We start from the raw sequence: 20349 nt of genomic DNA, 5'->3' as shown, positions 1-20349 counted from the left end.
AACTGGCAGGAAATGGCAGAAATCGTACACCAAATCCAGTCATTCCTGGAGTGGAACCACAGTCGATGGCCTCCACTCCAAACCAACAGATACAGATACTAATGCCGGAAAAAAAATCCCCCCCCAGTACCAACAATACCACCAGTCCGATAACATTCTTCTTTGCAAATATACAGGGTCTAAAGCCAGCAACAAACAACAAAATACCTTTCATCCGTGGACTGCTTGCAGAGGCAAAGGCAATGTTCGCGGCTTTCACTGAGACCCACATAAAGGATCACTTGGACAACGAAATATGGATCCCAGGTTACAACCTATACAGATGTGACAGAGTGAACAGGCAAAAGGGGGGGGTTGGCCTGTACATTGCAGAGTCACTTGTTTGCACAGAACTGCTTAATGCCTCAAATGACGTAGTGGAAGTTTTAGCAGTAAAGGTCGAGAACCAAAACCTAGTCATTGTGGTAGTCTACAAGCCTCCGGATGCAACATCCCAGCAATTCCAGGAACAGCTGTTAAAAATTGACCACTGTCTGGAAAATCTTCCAGCTCCTGCACCCAACATCTTGCTCCTGGGGGATTTCAACTTAAGGCACCTAAAATGGAGGAATATAGCAAATAATATTGTTGCAGTAATAACACCAGGAGGCAGCTCTGATGAAAACTCACACTCACACGAGCTTTTAAATCTCTGCACAAAATTCAATTTAAACCAGCAAATAATAGAGCCTACTAGACTGGAGAATACACTAGACCTCATCTTCACTAACAATGATGATCTGATAAGAAATGTCACAATATCAAAAACAATATACTCAGATCACAACATAATTGAGGTTCAGACATGTATGCGTGGAGCCCCAGACCGACAAAATGAGACTAGTCACGAGGGAGCATTCACCAAATTCAACTTCAATAACAAAAACATAAAGTGGGACCAAGTAAACCAAGTCCTAACCGATATAAGCTGGGAAGATATACTAAGCAACACAGACCCAAACTTATGCCTAGAACAGATTAACTCGGTGGCACTCGATGTATGCACAAGGCTTATTCCTCTAAGAAAAAGGAGGAGTAGATGTAAAATAGAAAGAGACAGGCGCTCCCTTTACAGGCGACGGAAAAGAATAACAGAGCGGCTAAAAGAGGTCAATATATCTGAAATGCGCAGGGAGACACTGGTCAGAGAAATAGCAAGCATCGAACTTAAGCTAAAAGAATCCTTTAGGAGTCAGGAATCGCGGGAAGAACTAAAAGCCATAAATGAAATCGAAAGAAACCCAAAGTATTTCTTCTCCTATGCCAAATCAAAATCGAGAACAACGTCCAGTATTGGGCCCCTACTTAAACAAGATGGGTCCTACACAGATGACAGCAAGGAAATGAGTGAGCTACTCAAGTCCCAATATGACTCAGTTTTTAGCAAGCCGCTAACCAGACTGAGAGTCGAAGATCAAAATGAATTTTTTATGAGAGAGCCACAAAATTTGATTAACACAAGCCTATCCGATGTTATCCTGACGCCAAATGACTTCGAACAGGCGATAAATGACATGCCCATGCACTCTGCCCCAGGGCCAGACTCATGGAACTCTGTGTTCATCAAGAACTGCAAGAAGCCCCTATCACGAGCCTTTTCCATCCTATGGAGAGGGAGCATGGACACGGGGGTCGTCCCTCAGTTACTAAAAACAACAGACATAGCCCCACTCCACAAAGGGGGCAGTAAAGCAACAGCAAAGAACTACAGACCAATAGCACTAACATCCCATATCATAAAAATCTTTGAAAGGGTCCTAAGAAGCAAGATCACCACCCATCTAGAAACCCATCAGTTACACAACCCAGGGCAACATGGGTTTAGAACAGGTCGCTCCTGTCTGTCTCAACTACTGGATCACTACGACAAGGTCCTAAATGCACTAGAAGACAAAAAGAATGCAGATGTAATATATACAGACTTTGCAAAAGCCTTCGACAAGTGTGACCATGGCGTAATAGCGCACAAAATGCGCGCTAAAGGAATAACAGGAAAAGTCGGTCGATGGATCTATAATTTCCTCACTAACAGAACACAGAGAGTAGTCGTCAACAGAGTAAAGTCCGAGGCAGCTACGGTGAAAAGCTCTGTTCCACAAGGCACAGTACTAGCTCCCATCTTGTTCCTCATCCTCATATCCGACATAGACAAGGATGTCAGCCACAGCACCGTGTCTTCCTTTGCAGATGACACCCGAATCTGCATGACAGTGTCTTCCATTGCAGACACTGCAAGGCTCCAGGCGGACATCAACCAAATCTTTCAGTGGGCTGCAGAAAACAATATGAAGTTCAACGATGAGAAATTTCAATTACTCAGATATGGTAAACATGAGGAAATTAAATCTTCATCAGAGTACAAAACAAATTCTGGCCACAAAATAGAGCGAAACACCAACGTCAAAGACCTGGGAGTGATTATGTCGGAGGATCTCACCTTCAAGGACCATAACATTGTATCAATCGCATCTGCTAGAAAAATGACAGGATGGATAATGAGAACCTTCAAAACTAGGGAGGCCAAGCCCATGATGACACTCTTCAGGTCACTTGTTCTATCTAGGCTGGAATATTGCTGCACTCTAACAGCACCTTTCAAGGCAGGTGAAATTGCCGACCTAGAAAATGTACAGAGAACTTTCACGGCGCGCATAACGGAGATAAAACACCTCAATTACTGGGAGCGCTTGAGGTTTCTAAACCTGTATTCCCTGGAACGCAGGAGGGAGAGATACATGATTATATACACCTGGAAAATCCTAGAGGGACTAGTACCGAACTTGCACACGAAAATCACTCACTACGAAAGCAAAAGACTTGGCAGACGATGCACCATCCCCCCAATGAAAAGCAGGGGTGTCACTAGCACGTTAAGAGACCATACAATAAGTGTCAGGGGCCCGAGACTGTTCAACTGCCTCCCAGCACACATAAGGGGGATTACCAACAGACCCCTGGCAGTCTTCAAGCTGGCACTGGACAAGCACCTAAAGTCAGTTCCTGATCAGCCGGGCTGTGGCTCGTACGTTGGTTTGCGTGCAGCCAGCAGCAACAGCCTGGTTGATCAGGCGCTGATCCACCAGGAGGCCTGGTCACAGACCGGGCCGCGGGGGCTCCAGTTGACCCCCGCGAAAGTATCATCTCTCCAGGTAAACTCCAGGTATCTGTGGAATCCCTGAGATTACATGAATATTATGAGAGGACAACATACTTGTAGCGGTGGTACTATTATTAGTAACTGGTATGATTATTAGTAGACGGTGAAGGACGCTGTGAACTGGAGATGCGCTTATGTTATGGCTCTGTCACGTGGCAGTCTCGTGGAAAATATATAATGGAAAAATTATACACTACCAGCCAGTTGATTTTCAATGTAGTGCAAAGGTTATGAACTGAAGCCAACCAGAGATGAGGTAATCAGTCCTTCAGCCTTGAATAAAAGTGTTCAGTTCAGAAGCTTCGATCAGTCTAATGCAGAGGCAGGAAACTAGAGTCAAAAGTCATCGTCATAGGTAGAGGATATCTAGTTGAAGTGAAAACCTAACAACATGTGAATACAAAAACAATATAACACATATTCAGTGCTTGAATAACTTGATTGATGAAACGTTTCGTCCGCACAGTTGGCATCATCAGTCGAATACAAGCAATGTAATACTGGAGACAGTAAAATAATAAGTTTTGGCATGATCAGTTCATTAGACGTAATAGGAGGTCAGTCCTTGAAGCATAAAGAATAGCCATGCTGCCATACCTTATATTCAAGAACAGAGTTTGAGGGAAAATATGCTCAAAGGCAGGGAATTACCTGGAGTTTACCTGGCCATTGGCAATCCATTATCTCCCCAACTGAGCAATCTGATCCTAACGAACCTAGCCTCGAAAAACTCCATGTAAATATATATATATATATATATATATATATATATATATATATATATATATATATATATATATATATATATATATATATATATATATATAGTATACATAGACGGAAGTTAAAAGCGTCCTGATGGAGCCACTATGCTACTCTGGAAGGATAGAAAGCAGATTGCCTGGGACTACACCTGTGCCGCCACATTGGCAGACACCTACTTGCCATACTCCGTAGCTGAAGGGGGTGAAGCTGCCAGCCACAAGGAAACCCAGAAGATCCGCAAATATGACGACCTTCCCCCTTGCTATAACTTCATCCCAATAGGGTCGGAGACCCTTGAAGCATGGGGTATGTGTGCTCTAAAGTTCCTCAAAGAGCTGGGTGAAAAGCTTATCATAGAAATCAAGGACTACAGGGCGACCAGCTCTCTCTTTCAGAGTGTTGTGGTCCAGAGAGAAAATTTCCCCTCTGGATCGCAACACTGAGTCTCTGAAAGCGGAAGCTGGCCGCCCTGTGGTCCTTGGTTTCTATGATGAGTTTTTCACCCAGCTCTTTCAGGAACTTGCCCCATGCTCCAAGGGTCTCAGACCCTATTGGAATGAAGTTATAGCAAGGGGAAAGGTCGTCATATTTGCAGACCTTCTGGGTCTCCCTGTGGCTGGCAGCTCCACCCCCTTCAGCTACGGAGTATGGCAAGTAGGTGTCTGCCAATGTATATATATATATATATATATATATATATATATATATATATATATATATATATATATATATATATATATATATATATATATATATATATTATTTCAAAGTCATGAAGATTGGGGAAGGGCAAAGAAGACCGCAGACAGAGTATAGGCTAGGTGGCCAAAGACTGCAGACCTCACTCAAGGAGAAAGATCTTGGGGTGAGTATAACACCGAGCACATCTCTGGAGGCATACATCAACCAGATAACTGCTGCAGCATATGGGCGCCTGGCAAACCTGAGAATAGCATTCCGATACCTTAGTAAGGAATCGTTCAAGACACTGCACACTGTGTACGTCAGGCCCATACTGGAGTATGCAGCACCAGTTTGGAACCCACACCTGGTCAAGCACGTCAAGGCTAGTTCCGGAGCTAGGGGAATGTCCTACGAAGAAAGGTTGAGGGAAATCAGACTGACGACACTGGAGGACAGGAGGGTTAAGGGGAGACGTGATAACAACATACAAAATACTGCGTGGAATAGATAAGGTAGACAGAGACAGGATGTACCAGAGATGTGACACAGAAACAAAGGGTTACAATTGGAAGTTGAAGACTCGGATGAGTCACAGGGAAGTTAGGAAATATTTCTTCAGTCATAGAGTTGTCAGGAAGTGGAATAGCCTAACAATTAGGTGAGTACATATGAGACCCCTTGGACAGCACACGTGGTTCTGAGTTTTGATTACATAGTAGAGCTGCAAGTGGAGAGGGTAACAGGAGTCGATTGGGAAAAGCCAAACTATAAAAGGGGGGACTACACAGGTATGAGAAACTTCCTGCGGGAGGTTCAGTGGGACAGAGAACTGGTAGGAAAGTCAGTAAACGAAATGATGGAATATGTAACAACAAAATGCAAGGAGGCAGAGGAAAGGTTTGTTCCCAAGTGCAACAGAATTAATGGGAAGACCAAAGTGAGTCCTTGGTTTACCCGAAGGTGTAGGGAGGCAAAAACTAGGTGTATTAGAGAATGGAAGAGGTACAGAAGGCAAAGGACCCAGGAAAATAAGGAGATCAGTCGAAGAGCCAGAAACGAGTATGCACAGATAAGGAGGGAGGCCCAGCGACAGTATGAACACGACATAGCATCAAAAGTCAAGTCTGACCCAAAACTGCTGTATAGCCACATTAGGAGAAAGACAACAGTCAAAGACCAGGTGATCAGGCTGAGGAAAGAAGGTGGGGAACTCACACGAAACGATCAAGAGGTATGTGAGGAGCTCAACAAGAGATTTAAGGAAGTATTCACAGTGGAGACAGGAAGGACTCTGGGAAGACAGGACAGAGGGGGACACCAACAGGGAATACACCAACAAGTGCTGGATGACATACACACAACTGAGGAGGAGGTGAAGAAGCTGCTAAGTGACCTTGATACCTCAAAGGCAATGGGACCGGACATCTCCCCGTGGGTCCTTAGAGAGGGAGCAGAAATGCTGTGTGTCCCATTAACCACAATCTTCAACACATCCCTTGAAACTGGGCAACTACCTGAGGTATGGAAGACGGCAAATGTAGTTCCCATTTTTAAAAAAGGAGACAGAAAAGAGGCGCTAAACTACAGACCAGTGTCACTGACGTGTATAGTATGCAAAGTCATGGAGAAGATTATCAGGAGGAGAGTGGTGGAGCACCTGGAACGGAACAAAAGTATAAATGACAACCAGCACGGTTTCATGGAAGGCAAATCCTGTGTCACAAACCTTCTGGAGTTTTATGATAAAGTAACAGAAGTAAGAGACGAGAGAGAGGGGTGGGTTGATTGCATCTTCTTGGACTGCAAGAAGGCCTTCGACACAGTTCCTCACAAGAGATTAGTGCAGAAACTAGAGGATCAGGCGCGTATAACGGGAAGGGCACTTCAATGGATCAGAGAATACCTGACAGGGAGGCAACAACGAGTCATGGTACGTGATGAGGTATCACAGTGGGCACCTGTGACGAGCGGGGTCCCACAGGGGTCGGTCCTAGGACCAGTGCTATTTTTGGTATATGTGAATGACATGATGGAAGGGATAGACTCAGAGGTGTCCCTGTTCGCAGATGATGTGAAGTTAATGAGGAGAATTAAATCAGATGAGGATCAGGCAGGCCTTCAAAGAGACCTGGACAGGCTGGACACGTGGTCCAGCAACTGGCTTCTCGAATTCAACCCTGCCAAATGCAAAGTCATGAAGATCGGAGAAGGGCAAAGAAGACCGCAGACAGAGTATAGGCTAGGTGGCCAACGACTGCAAACCTCGCTCAAGGAGAAAGATCTTGGCGTGAGTATAACACCGAACACGTCTCCGGAAGCACACATCAACCAGATAACTGCTGCAGCATATGGGCGCCTGGCAAACCTGAGATTAGCATTCCGATACCTAAGTAAGGAATCTTTCAAGACACTGTACACCGTGTACGTCAGGCCCATACTGGAGTATGCAGCACCAGTTTGGAACCCGCACCGGGTCAAGCACGTTAAGAAATTAGAGAAAGTGCAAAGGTTTGCGACAAGGTTAGTTCCAGAGCTAAGGGGAATGTCCTATGAAGAAAGGTTGAGGGAAATCGGCCTGACGACACTGGAGGACAGGAGGGATAGGGGAGACATGATAACGACATACAAAATACTGCGTGGAATAGACAAGGTGGACAGAGACAAGATGTTCCAGAGAGGGGACACAGAAACAAGGGGTCACTCTTGGAAGTTGAAGACTCAGATGAGTCACAGGGATGTTAGGAAGCATTTCTTCAGTCATAGAGTGGTCAGGAAGTGGAACAGTCTGGCGAGCGATGTAGTGGAGGCAGGAACCATACATAGCTTTAAGACGAGGTATGATAAAGCTCATGGAGCAGGGAGAGAGAGGACCTAGTAGCGTTCAGTGAAGAGGCGGGGCCAGGAGCTGAGTCTCGACCCCTGCAACTACAATTAGGTGAGTACACACACACACACACACACACACACACACACACACACACACACACACACACACACACACACACACACACACACACACACACACACACACACACACACACATTAATTAATATTAGGCAAAATATAAATGAAGAAGAGCAGCCAGAGATTCACTGTAAGAAGCTGCTTCATGCATATATGGGACATATGCACCTTCATAGCTACGTTTTTTCTCACTTGTTTATAACATTTCTGTCTTAATTCCATCTACTCCAGCTGCTTAACCCCCTTCCATTCTACCCACTGCCTCACTTGCCTTCACCAGACTAACGTCTGGTTCATCCTCACTTCCTGCCTCCCTTTCTTTACCAACATTAATATAATAAATAATAATATAATACCTTTATTTCTACAAGTACATGTACATGTACAGGCCTAGCGGACATCAGTGACAATCAGTGGACCCTCAGTTTTCGAGCGTTCCGGAAATTGAGTAATTTGGATTGAGAGCAGTTTTTTCAGCGAAATTTCGTCCCGGATTTCGAGTGTTTGAGACACGTCCACCCCGTCGGTGACGGCACAAAAATTACTCCCTATGAAAGCAAAAGACTCATCAGGAGATACAACATTTCCCCGATGAAAAGCAGGGGCCCCACGAGTACACTGAGAGACAACACAATAAGTGACTGGGGCCCAAGACTGTTCAACTGTCTCCCAGCATACATATAGGGAATTACCAATAGACCCCTGGCTGTCATCAAGAAGGCATTATACAGGCAACTAAAGTCAGTATCTGACCAACTGGGCTGTGGTTCATACGTCAGTTTGTGTGCAACCGGCAGTAACAGCCTGGTTGATCAGACCCTGATCCACCATGAGGCCTGGTCTCAGACCGAGCCGTGGGGGCATTGTCCCCCGAAACCCTCTTCAGGTAAACTCCAGGTAAACTCCCTCACACGTATCACACTCAGTCTGCCTATCTCTCGTTGAGTAAGGAATACTCTGCATGTTCATCCATTCATCCATTCATTTTGGTACTTGTTTATTGATTGTGACTGTGAAATAAGCCACCATGGGGCCAAAGGAAGCTAAAGGTGCGAAAGGGGTGAAAATGCTAACGAAACAGGGATCACAAACAATCGAGGATGTGGAGAAGTTGCTGTTGGTGTGGGTGAAAGAGAAACAGTTAATGGGAGATAGTATTTCGGAGGGGATAATTTGTGAGAAGGTATGGCAGTTGCATGCCGATCTCGTGAACAAAATGTCTGGAATGAGTGCTGCTGTTGGTGAATTTAAGGCCAGCAAAGGCTGGTTTGAGAGATTTAACAAGCATAGTGGCATACACAGTGAAGTCCTTATAGAGGGGGATTCCCCTTCCAAACAATAAATCCTCCCTCTCTCCTCCTCCCTGTCTTCCATACGCCAAGAAGAGTCTTCAATATAGGTATGTAATGTTTATACTATTTATTTATATTTATTTATAATTGCTTTGTGTAGGTAAAACTATAGTTAATCTTTAAAAAATTATTTTTATGTGAATATTTTTGGGTGTGTGGAACGGATTAATTGGGTTTACATTATGTTTTATGAGAAATATTAATTTGATTTTCGAATATTTCGGATTTAGAGCAACCTTTTGGAACAGATTAAGCTCGAAAACCGAGGGTCCACTGTACTACTATATAGAAAGCCACTTGTTATATCTGGAGTATACCTGGAGAGGGTTTAGGGGGTCAATGCCTCCAAACCCCTGGTGGATCAGGGCCTGATCAATCAGGCTATTACTGTTGGCCACATGTAAAAAGACGTATGAACCACAGCCCAGCAGATTAGGTACTGACTTTAGTTGCCTGTCCAGCACCTTCTTGAAGAGAGCCAGGGATGGATTGGTAATCCCCCTTATGTATACTGGGAAGTAGTTGAACAGTCTTGGGCCCCTGACACTTATTGCATTGTCTCTTATCGTCCTAATGACACCCCTGCTTTTCATTAGGGGGATGTTTCATCACCTGCCGAGTCTTCTGCTTTTATAGGGAGTGATTTTCATGCGCAAATTTAGTACTAATACCTCTAGGAATTTCAAAGTGCATATAATCATGTATCTCTCTCTCCTGTGTTCCAGGGAAAACAAGTTGAGGAACTTCGACCATTCCCAGTAATTTAGGTGTTTTATCTCACTTATGCACGCCGTGAAGGTTCTCTGTAATTTTCTAGATCAGCAGTTTCACCTGCCTTGAAAGGTGCTGTTAGTGTGCAGCAATATTCCAGCTTAGTTAGAACAAGCGACCTGAAGAGTGCCATCATGGGCTTGGCATCTCTAGTTTTGAAGGTTCTCATTATCCATCCTGTCATTTTTTTCTAGCAGATGTGATTGATACAATGTTATGGTCTTTGAAAGTGAGATCCTCTGACATTATCACTCCCAGGCCCTTTATATTAGTTTTTTGCTCTATTGTGTGGTTGGAATTTGCTTTATACTGCGATATAGATTTAATTTCCTCGCGTTTTCCATATCGGAATAATTGCAATTTCTCTTCAGTGAACTTCATTTTTTTTTTTTTGCGTCCCATTTAAAGATATGATTGATGTCCTCCTAGAGTCTAGCATTGTCTTCAATGGAGAGGAAGGAGTCAGGGTCGTCTACAGAGGCAGAGGACAGAGTCATTACTGGGACTTTGGACTGTTAAATACTTTAATCTGATTTATGTGGTAAGTTGTACTCTTTGGGGGCTTATCAAGGGGAGCTACCACATAATTTACATCAGAGAGTTTACTTACAATTTGCATAGGTCCTGTAAATCTAGCTTTTAAGGTGTGGCCAGGTATAGGCTCCTGTACCAGCACCTTCCCTCCTGGATGGAAGGAGCGGAACTTTGGGTTTATGTCATACCTCTGTTTTATTGTATTTTGAGCCAACTGACGTGCCACCTGCAAGCATGGAGAAGGGTTGTAAAGTGTTATGCAGGCGTCTTCTCCCATCCATCCTTCCTTAAGCACCCAAAGAGGACCTTGTACATTGCGCCCAAAGATCAGCTTAAACGGACTGTACCCTGTGGACTCCTGCACAGTTTCTCTCATTGCAAACAGCAACATGGGTAGTAATTCATCCCAGTCTGCAAGAAAATGCATGCAAAATGTTCTCATCATGGTTTTAATGTCTAATAGAATCTTTCCAAGGCGTCTTGGGAGTGAGGATGATAGGCAGTGGATAAGTTACGAATTTTTCCTAGCCGAGTTGATGCTTCCCTAAAAGCTTTGGCAGTAAAATTAGTACCTTGGTCACTCTAAAGACTTATGAATGCCAGAGCAGGATATAAATTTAGTTAGGGCTTTAAGAATGGCTTTGGTATTGATACTGCACATTGGGACTGCTTCTGGATACCTAGTAGCTTTGTCCATAATAGTGAATAAGTACTGGTTCCCAGACTTGGACTTAGGTAATGGACCTACACAGTCAATGATTAACTCTGCTAACGGTTATCCGTCTGCAGGTATGGGATGGAGTGGTGCAGGTTTAATGGGGTGTCTACGCTTTTCTACTTTCCGACATTCCTACAACAGCGGATGTGATTTTTCGCATCTTCCCTTATTTTTGGCTAGTAAAACTCTTTTAGTATTCTATATAAGGTTTTGGTAATTCCTAAGTGTCTCCTAACGAAGAATTGTGAGCTATATTTAATATTTGTGATCTAAACTTTTTAGGAATTACCAGTCTGTCTTTTGCCGTCCCTCTACCTCGTTACCAGTCTCTGTGCAGATTAAGAAATCGTTTTTAATTTTATATTTGACTGGGTGATCTGAGTGGGATTCACCCATGGCTGCCTGAAAAGCGAAATTCAAGGAAGGGTCTTTTCGCTGTTCTTCCCGAAAGGACAGTCCCTCAGGCATGGAAACAGATATCTGCAATCCTGGAACCCTGGAATAGGAAGGCTTGGTCTAGGTCTGTTCACTAAATTTACGAGGCTCTGACCAGTTTTCCTCGTAAAACATATTGTCTAGTCCTAGATCAGAGTCGTCCAAGGATGGGTCAGCATTCTCAACAGATATCCATTGGGATTTTGCCCAAGTTGTGGCCAACATAGGAGAATTAGTCATTACAGGTTCTGGACACTTGGTGGAATTAATAATGTTATTACCCAGTAATAACACGGCATCTTTCATAGGAAATCCCTCAGAAACACCTAGAGTAAAATATCCAGTGTAACATATACTCTGCACGTATATTCTACGTAGAGGGACAGAAAATACTGCTCCTCTAAATGCTTCTAAAAGAACTGATGATTGCAATGACTTCTTTTTTCAGAGAGGGGAAGTACTCCCTTTCTTATTAGGGGACAATAAGCCCCGGTATCCCTAAATGTTCTTACTTCAGTTTGCTCTGAACTCTCCTGAAGGGAGATATGGCAAGTACTGTACTATGGGGCCATATCACACTCTGATTCTTCCTGGTTCATCTCAAACAGGAGGATTCTTATTTTACCTAACAGCTGGGGTTTAGCTGGGCAGTTAGACTTTACGTGTTAGACTTTAACATGGCCGGGTTTATGGCAACGAAAGCAGGTTACCTCAGTTTTACTTTGGCTCCCCGCTGATTTTGTGGTTGGCACCAGTCTGTGCACTGACGTCGTTGTTCACCGTATTGAGCATGAGTTTGATGTCACTCACCAGGTTGACCGTGAGTTGGATATCGTGACTCACCAGGTGACTTAGTTGGTTGGCGTCGTCGTTCACCTTCGTCCTGCCACTTCGTCCTCCAGTCAGGAACTCTTCTCTGACGATCTCTACACATGCCACGCCGTTGGGAAGAAAGATACGACCGCTCGGACAAGGAGCGGCTAGTCTCATAAGTGTCAGCCAACCTGGCTGCTTCTAAGGCAGTGGTCAGCGAATGATCTTCAAGAAAGACTCTAACCTCTGGTTCAACAGATTCCAGCAGGTTATCCATCAAAAGTGACTGAACTAGATCACTGAAGTTGGCAACACCACTCGCCTTGTACCACTTGGTAAGGGATTTCAACTGCTGCCTTACAAAGTCTTCATAAGACTGACTCAGCTGACGCTTGCCTAATTTGATTTCCTTCTTGTACTTGGCGGGAATACACTGATCAGCAGTAAGAACCGTGGTTTTAACCATCCGATAGTTGACAAAATGGTCAAAATTCAACACAGATGCAAACTCCTGTGCCTTACCGTACAACGCTGTATGCATCAATGCTGCCCAATGCACTTCCGGTCATTTTAAGGCTCGAGCTTGGTTTTCAAATGTCTCAAAAAACTGTTCAGGCTCGGGGTTCACCAAAATGAAGAACTAGCTGCACTGCCTTTTGCACACTAAAGTAGTCATACACAGTCTGTTTAAAGTGCCTCCTCTCGTTCTCTGTCAAACTCCTCCTTAGCAAATGCTTGCTGCTCCTTGGTTGTTTCAAGATTGAGTTTGGCTAACTCAAGCGCCAATGAAGCAGACTCGCCCTGAGACAAACCCAGTGCACCACCTGCTTCATGAGACTGCTGGTCTGATTACTCTGATGTTATTCCTTCCACATTACGAAGGAGCCTAATCGGAGATCAGCAATTAGCAGCTCCTGTAGCAGGAGATGCCTCAGTTTGGTGCGCCATAGTTGATCATCCTGGAGTGCACTAATGTACTTAATAGAATGAATTGGACGGCCTATTTTGGTGTCATCAGCAAATTGCTTATGTCGCTATTTATTCCCTCATCTATATCGTTTATGTAAATTGTGAACAACAAGGGTCCCAACACTGACCCCTGTGGAACACCACTTGTGACGTGCCCCCATTCTGATTTCTCCCCATTTATGCAAACTCTTTCCTACCTATTTGTCAACCACTACCCAGGAAAAAATTTCTCCTATTCCATGTGCCTTAAGTTTCCTCAAAAGTCTCTGATGTGGAACTCTATCGAAAGCCTTACTGAAGTCCACATACACAATATCATATTCATTACCATGATCTATCTCCTCAAACACCTTAGCGAAAAAAGTTAGCAAATTCGTAAGACAGGAACGCCCTTTAGTAAAACCGTGTTGAGATTCATTTATCAATTTATGCCTATCAAGATGGCTACGAATTGCTTCGGCAATTATTGATTCCATAAATTTTTCCACTATGGAGGTAAGGCTTATTGGTCTATAGTTCGAAGCTAAGAACCTGTCACCTGCCTTGTAAATAGGTATTACATTTGCCATTTTCCACTTATCAGGCACTATGCCAGTTTGTAGTGATATGTTGAAAAGATTAGCCGAAGGTTTGAAAACTTCCTCTTTACATTCCTTTAACACCCTTGCAAACAATTCACTAGGTCCTGTGGATTTGTTAGGTTTTAATTTCTCTATTTGTCTGAGGACCATGTCACTAGTTACTGCAATCGTGCAGAGTTTATTATCGCCATGTTCTACATAATTTATTATTTCTGGAATTTCGCTAGTAGCTTCCTGAGTAAAAACTGAGAGGAAGTAAGAATTGAAAATTTCACACATATCCCTATCACTGTCAGTGATCTGACCTGAGCTACTCTTAAACGGGCCTATCTTGTCTCTAATCTTACTTCTGTATACTTGAAAGAACCCTTTTGGGTTAGTCTTCGAATCCCTTGTGACCTTAGCCTCATAATCCCTTTTTGCTTTTCTTATTCCTTTTTTTTATTTCTCTTTTTAATTGAATACACTGATTTATTAACTACCCATCCCCTCTTTTGATACGCCTATAAATGTCTCTCTTTTGACCAGTGAGATGTTTTAATCTATTGTTCATCCATTTGGGATCATTTTTGTTAGATCTAATTTCCCTACTCGGAACAAAAGTTGTCTGGGCAGCTGGAACTATGCTCTGAAAAGCGTCATATTGGCAACCAACACCACCTACCTGACCCATAGTCAGATCATCCCAATTTAGCCCACCCAGGTAATTTTTCAGTCCCATGAAATCAGCCAATCGAAAGTCTGGGACAGAGACTTGATTACAGTTTACTGGGTAATTCCATAATATATTGAAACTAAGTGATTTGTGATCATTTTCCCCAAGCTCATCATTAACCTCAAGATTATTAATTAGTGAATCTTTGTTGGCAGGCAGTAAATCGAATGAACAATTCGCCAGCAGTGAAACCAAGTCCTAACCGATATAAGCTGGGAAGATATACTAAGCAACACAGACCCAAACTTATGCCTAGAACAGATTAACTCGGTGGCACTCGATGTATGCACAAGGCTTATTCCTCTAAGAAAAAGGAGGAGTAGATGTAAAATAGAAAGAGACAGGCGCTCCCTTTACAGGCGACGGAAAAGAATAACAGAGCGGCTAAAAGAGGTCAATATATCTGAAATGCGCAGGGAGACACTGGTCAGAGAAATAGCAAGCATCGAACTTAAGCTAAAAGAATCCTTTAGGAGTCAGGAATCGCGGGAAGAACTAAAAGCTATAAATGAAATCGAAAGAAACCCAAAGTATTTCTTCTCCTATGCCAAATCAAAATCGAGAACAACGTCCAGTATTGGGCCCCTACTTAAACAAGATGGGTCCTACACAGATGACAGCAAGGAAATGAGTGAGCTACTCAAGTCCCAATATGACTCAGTTTTTAGCAAGCCGCTAACCAGACTGAGAGTCGAAGATCAAAATGAATTTTTTATGAGAGAGCCACAAAATTTGATTAACACAAGCCTATCCGATGTTATCCTGACGCCAAATGACTTCGAACAGGCGATAAATGACATGCCCATGCACTCTGCCCCAGGGCCAGACTCATGGAACTCTGTGTTCATCAAGAACTGCAAGAAGCCCCTATCACGAGCCTTTTCCATCCTATGGAGAGGGAGCATGGACACGGGGGTCGTCCCTCAGTTACTAAAAACAACAGACATAGCCCCACTCCACAAAGGGGGCAGTAAAGCAACAGCAAAGAACTACAGACCAATAGCACTAACATCCCATATCATAAAAATCTTTGAAAGGGTCCTAAGAAGCAAGATCACCACCCATCTAGAAACCCATCAGTTACACAACCCAGGGCAACATGGGTTTAGAACAGGTCGCTCCTGTCTGTCTCAACTACTGGATCACTACGACAAGGTCCTAAATGCACTAGAAGACAAAAAGAATGCAGATGTAATATATACAGACTTTGCAAAAGCCTTCGACAAGTGTGACCATGGCGTAATAGCGCACAAAATGCGCGCTAAAGGAATAACAGGAAAAGTCGGTCGATGGATCTATAATTTCCTCACTAACAGAACACAGAGAGTAGTCGTCAACAGAGTAAAGTCCGAGGCAGCTACGGTGAAAAGCTCTGTTCCACAAGGCACAGTACTAGCTCCCATCTTGTTCCTCATCCTCATATCCGACATAGACAAGGATGTCAGCCACAGCACCGTGTCTTCCTTTGCAGATGACACCCGAATCTGCATGACAGTGTCTTCCATTGCAGACACTGCAAGGCTCCAGGCGGACATCAACCAAATCTTTCAGTGGGCTGCAGAAAACAATATGAAGTTCAACGATGAGAAATTTCAATTACTCAGATATGGTAAACATGAGGAAATTAAATCTTCATCAGAGTACAAAACAAATTCTGGCCACAAAATAGAGCGAAACACCAACGTCAAAGACCTGGGAGTGATTATGTCGGAGGATCTCACCTTCAAGGACCATAACATTGTATCAATCGCATCTGCTAGAAAAATGACAGGATGGATAATGAGAACCTTCAAAACTAGGGAGGCCAAGCCCATGATGACACTCTTCAGGTCACTTGTTCTATCTAGGCTGGAATATTGCTGCACTCTAACAGCACCTTTCAAGGCAGGTGAAATTGCCGACCTAGAAAATGTACAGAGAACTTTCACGGCGCGCATAACGGAGATAAAACACCTCAATTACTGGGAGCGCTTGAGGTTTCTAAACCTGTATTCCCTGGAACGCAGGCGGGAGAGATACATGATTATATACACCTGGAAAATCCTAGAGGGACTAGTACCGAACTTGCACACGAAAATCACTCACTACGAAAGCAAAAGACTTGGCAGACGATGCACCATCCCCCCAATGAAAAGCAGGGGTGTCACTAGCACGTTAAGAGACCATACAATAAGTGTCAGGGGCCCGAGACTGTTCAACTGCCTCCCAGCATACATAAGGGGGATTACCAACAGACCCCTGGCAGTCTTCAAGCTGGCACTGGACAAGCACCTAAAGTCAGTTCCTGATCAGCCGGGCTGTGGCTCGTACGTTGGTATCATGTGGGAGTTCGATACGTGGATTAGGTAAGAAATACTCACGTAGGCTGTTATTACGTATAATTACAGATATGTGGAGAGAGCCCTTACAGCCGTACCTATCTCCTTGCTCACACTCGTAACACTGACTGAGCCGGCCGCCCACAGTACCCATATGTGAGGGGGTCTTTGAATACTGCTGAGGTCAGCACAATATGAATTCAGACAGTGACTCAGGCAGAGACGGTTGGTCGTTGAGTCAACGGGTACAACTGGTTACTGGTAACTGGTTACTACTACTGAGAGCTCGGCGACGCTAACGTATGTCGTCCCGACATACAACTAATACAAACTAGAGATGGCAGGTATACGGCTTGGGCTGATTCTATACAATGTCAAAGTACACAACAATTAAACATTATAACATACATAAGTAGAACATTGGAATGAAAGCTTACGTAACTGAAACTGTAATGCAATACAAGGTATACTATAGTACAACTTAAAACTCAACAAATGAACAACGAACTCAACGTTGAGATTACAAGTGATAAAAAAAAAATTTTGATCGATCGATCTGTATTCATGTGATCTACGGATTCTGAGGAAGGAATATATACAAAGAAAGAGTGTTTAACAGAAAGGCAGATTCGGTGCACGCAAATCTAGACTGTTAACTCTCAGAATGCGGAGAGAACATGAACACAAAAAAAAAAAATCTTGAATACTGATAAGTTGATACTGTAATTATTCATCTATACAGGTTATTTACATTTAACCCCAACTCTGCTAGGGTAAGATTGACATATGCAGAATGGGTGTCATCTCTGGGAGGATCAAACTCTGTAGCATTGGCTAACTCATGCTGTATTTGAGGCAAATCTGAATTGGAAGTTACAAATGATACTTGAGGATTTCTCAATACCTGTCGTGTACGTAGGGAATAACGACATTCAGGTTGATCGTCTGACTGAGTATCAGAGGAAGAGAGTACAGGATCAGGAGGATTGTCAGAGTCTGTCACATTAGTCTGGGTTGGAACATCATTATCATCACATACTAACTTCATATGATCCAAATGCGATTCTTTATACTGACCAGTACTAATCTCTCTAACCTTATACTTATTACCAGTGATATGTTCAACTACTCGATAAGGACCAACAAACTTTTGATCAAGCTTTGGCATTGCAGACGTTTTGTTAAAGTTAATCAGCATAACTCTCGAACCTACTTTGATTTTGGATGGCTTTGCTCGAGTGTTTGCGACTCTTGTAAATTCAGCTGTTGATTTATGAAGTGTTTCACGGATTCTTCTAAAAACACTTTGAGCTAAGCTGGTACGAGTTGCTATGAAATCATCAGGGTTGTAATTTGGTTTCGGATTAGAATATAACAACTCATAAGGCAAACGTTTATCTACACCATACAATGCATAATGTGGAGTGTCACCTATAGAAACATTGTAAGCAGAATTTATAGCACACTGCACATCAGGTATAACTTCATCCCAAGTTTCACTGTTGGGATTGATAGTGGCTCTCAAGACATCAAGTACTTTCTTATTGGTTCGTTCCGCTAACCCATTGCTGGCAGGATGATGAGGAACAATGGTGGATTTAGAGATCTTGTACAAGGTACACAAATTTTCAAGAATTTCATTACAGAATTCACCTCCATTATCTGTTACTAGGGACTTAGGGGTGGTATGCCTGCAGATAATGCGTTCTTTAAACGCTTTAGCTACTGTCTCGGCAGTCTTATCTGCAATAGGAACTAACTCACAATATCTGGTGAAATGGTCTACCATAACACACAGATGTTTGTTACCTTGGAGGGAACATTGGAAATTAGTTAACAAATCTAGCGCAACTCTTTCCCAAGGTTCGCTAGTAGTTGGATACACTTGGATTGGATTAGGACCATTAGCATTGCCTTTATGTTGCATGCAGACACTACATTTCTTAACATACTCAGAAATATCAGTTGCCATACGAGGCCAAAAGTATTTCAATCTGGCTTGTTTTACTGAACGATCCATACCAGGGTGTGCAACACCTGGTACATCGTGAACTAGCTGTAAGGCTACATTCACTAGTGACTGTGGAATTACTAACTGGTATACTCTTCTGCTAGGAGTACCCAACTCGGCTGTTCGATACAGTAATTCTTGGTTCATGACAAAGTCACTGATGGGTGCTGGTGGCTTCACAGTCAGAATAAGATCTTCCTGGAGCAGGAATCGAATCACACCAGACCACATGGGATCTGTTCGTTGAGCATTCTTTACATCTTCAGCACTAAATGGAGGGTCTGCAGTTACTATACTAACATGTCGCGATAAGGCATCTGCGACTACATTTGACTTGCCAGGTAAATGCTCAAAGGTGGGATTGAACTCTTGGATAGTCAAGGTCCATCTAGCTAACCTTCCAGTAGGTTGTTTGTTCTGGAATAAGGGTATCAGTGGAGCATGATCTGTCAAGACATGAACAGAGTACTGATAAATAATGTCTCGGAAGTGCTTTAAAGACCATACTATTGCTAAAGCTTCTTGCTCAGTTACTGTATAATTACGTTCAGCCTTCGTAAGGACTCGGCTAGCAAATGCAACTGCGTTGTACTTGCCATCGGTCTTCTGAGCTAGTACGGCACCTATGCCAATTGAACTAGCATCAGTTGTCAGATAGAAGGGCTTAGAAAAATCTGGAAATTTCAAAATTGGAGCAGATGTTAGCTTTTCTTTTAGAGTTTGGAATGCTCTTTCTTGACGGAAGGTCCAAACAAAAGGAGCATCTTTCTTAAGCAACTCAGTTAGAGGAGCAGCTATGGAAGAAAAATTGGCAATGAAAGATCTATAAAAACCTGCTAAGCCCACAAAGGATCTTACGGCATCAGCAGTTTTGGGAGTTGGAAAATTTAGTACTGCAGTTACTTTACTTTGGTCAGTCGTAACCCCTCTAGGAGTGACTACGTGACCAAGAAACTTAATTTCTGATCTGAAAAATTGACATTTTGACAGTTTGATCTTTAAATTGGCTTCTTCAAGCTTACCAAGTACTACATCAAGTCTTTTCAAGTGTGTATCCACGTCTTTAGACATGACGATTACGTCATCTAAGTACACCATAAGTGCATTACCTATGAGACCTCTAAAGATATTAGTCATGAGCCTTGAGAACGTGATAGGGGAAGATCGTAATCCAAATGCCATACGGAGGAAGTGATAATGACCTGTAGGAGTGGAGAATGCAGTTAGCTCTTGGCTGTCCTCGTGAAGAGGGACTTGCCAAAACCCTTGTAACAAATCTAGGGTTGAAAAGACTTTGTTATCTCCGATATTACGTAAAAGATCACCCAGTACAGGGAGTGGAAAGCGATCTGGAATGGTTTTCGCGTTTAACTTCCTAAAGTCAATTACTGGGCGCCAAGTACCATCCTTCTTAGGTACTAGTATCAAGGGTGCATTCCAAGGTGAATTGCTAGGTGCAATAACTCCATCATCAAGCATTTGATTGATCAATTCTTCTGCGACAGCAACTTGTGAATGAGGCA

The sequence above is a fragment of the Cherax quadricarinatus genome, chromosome 22 (assembly GCF_038502225.1).
Source record: "Cherax quadricarinatus isolate ZL_2023a chromosome 22, ASM3850222v1, whole genome shotgun sequence".
NCBI lineage: Eukaryota > Metazoa > Arthropoda > Malacostraca > Decapoda > Parastacidae > Cherax > Cherax quadricarinatus.
The sequence above is the reverse complement of the archived record's forward strand: the minus strand, read 5'-3'. Positions refer to the sequence as shown.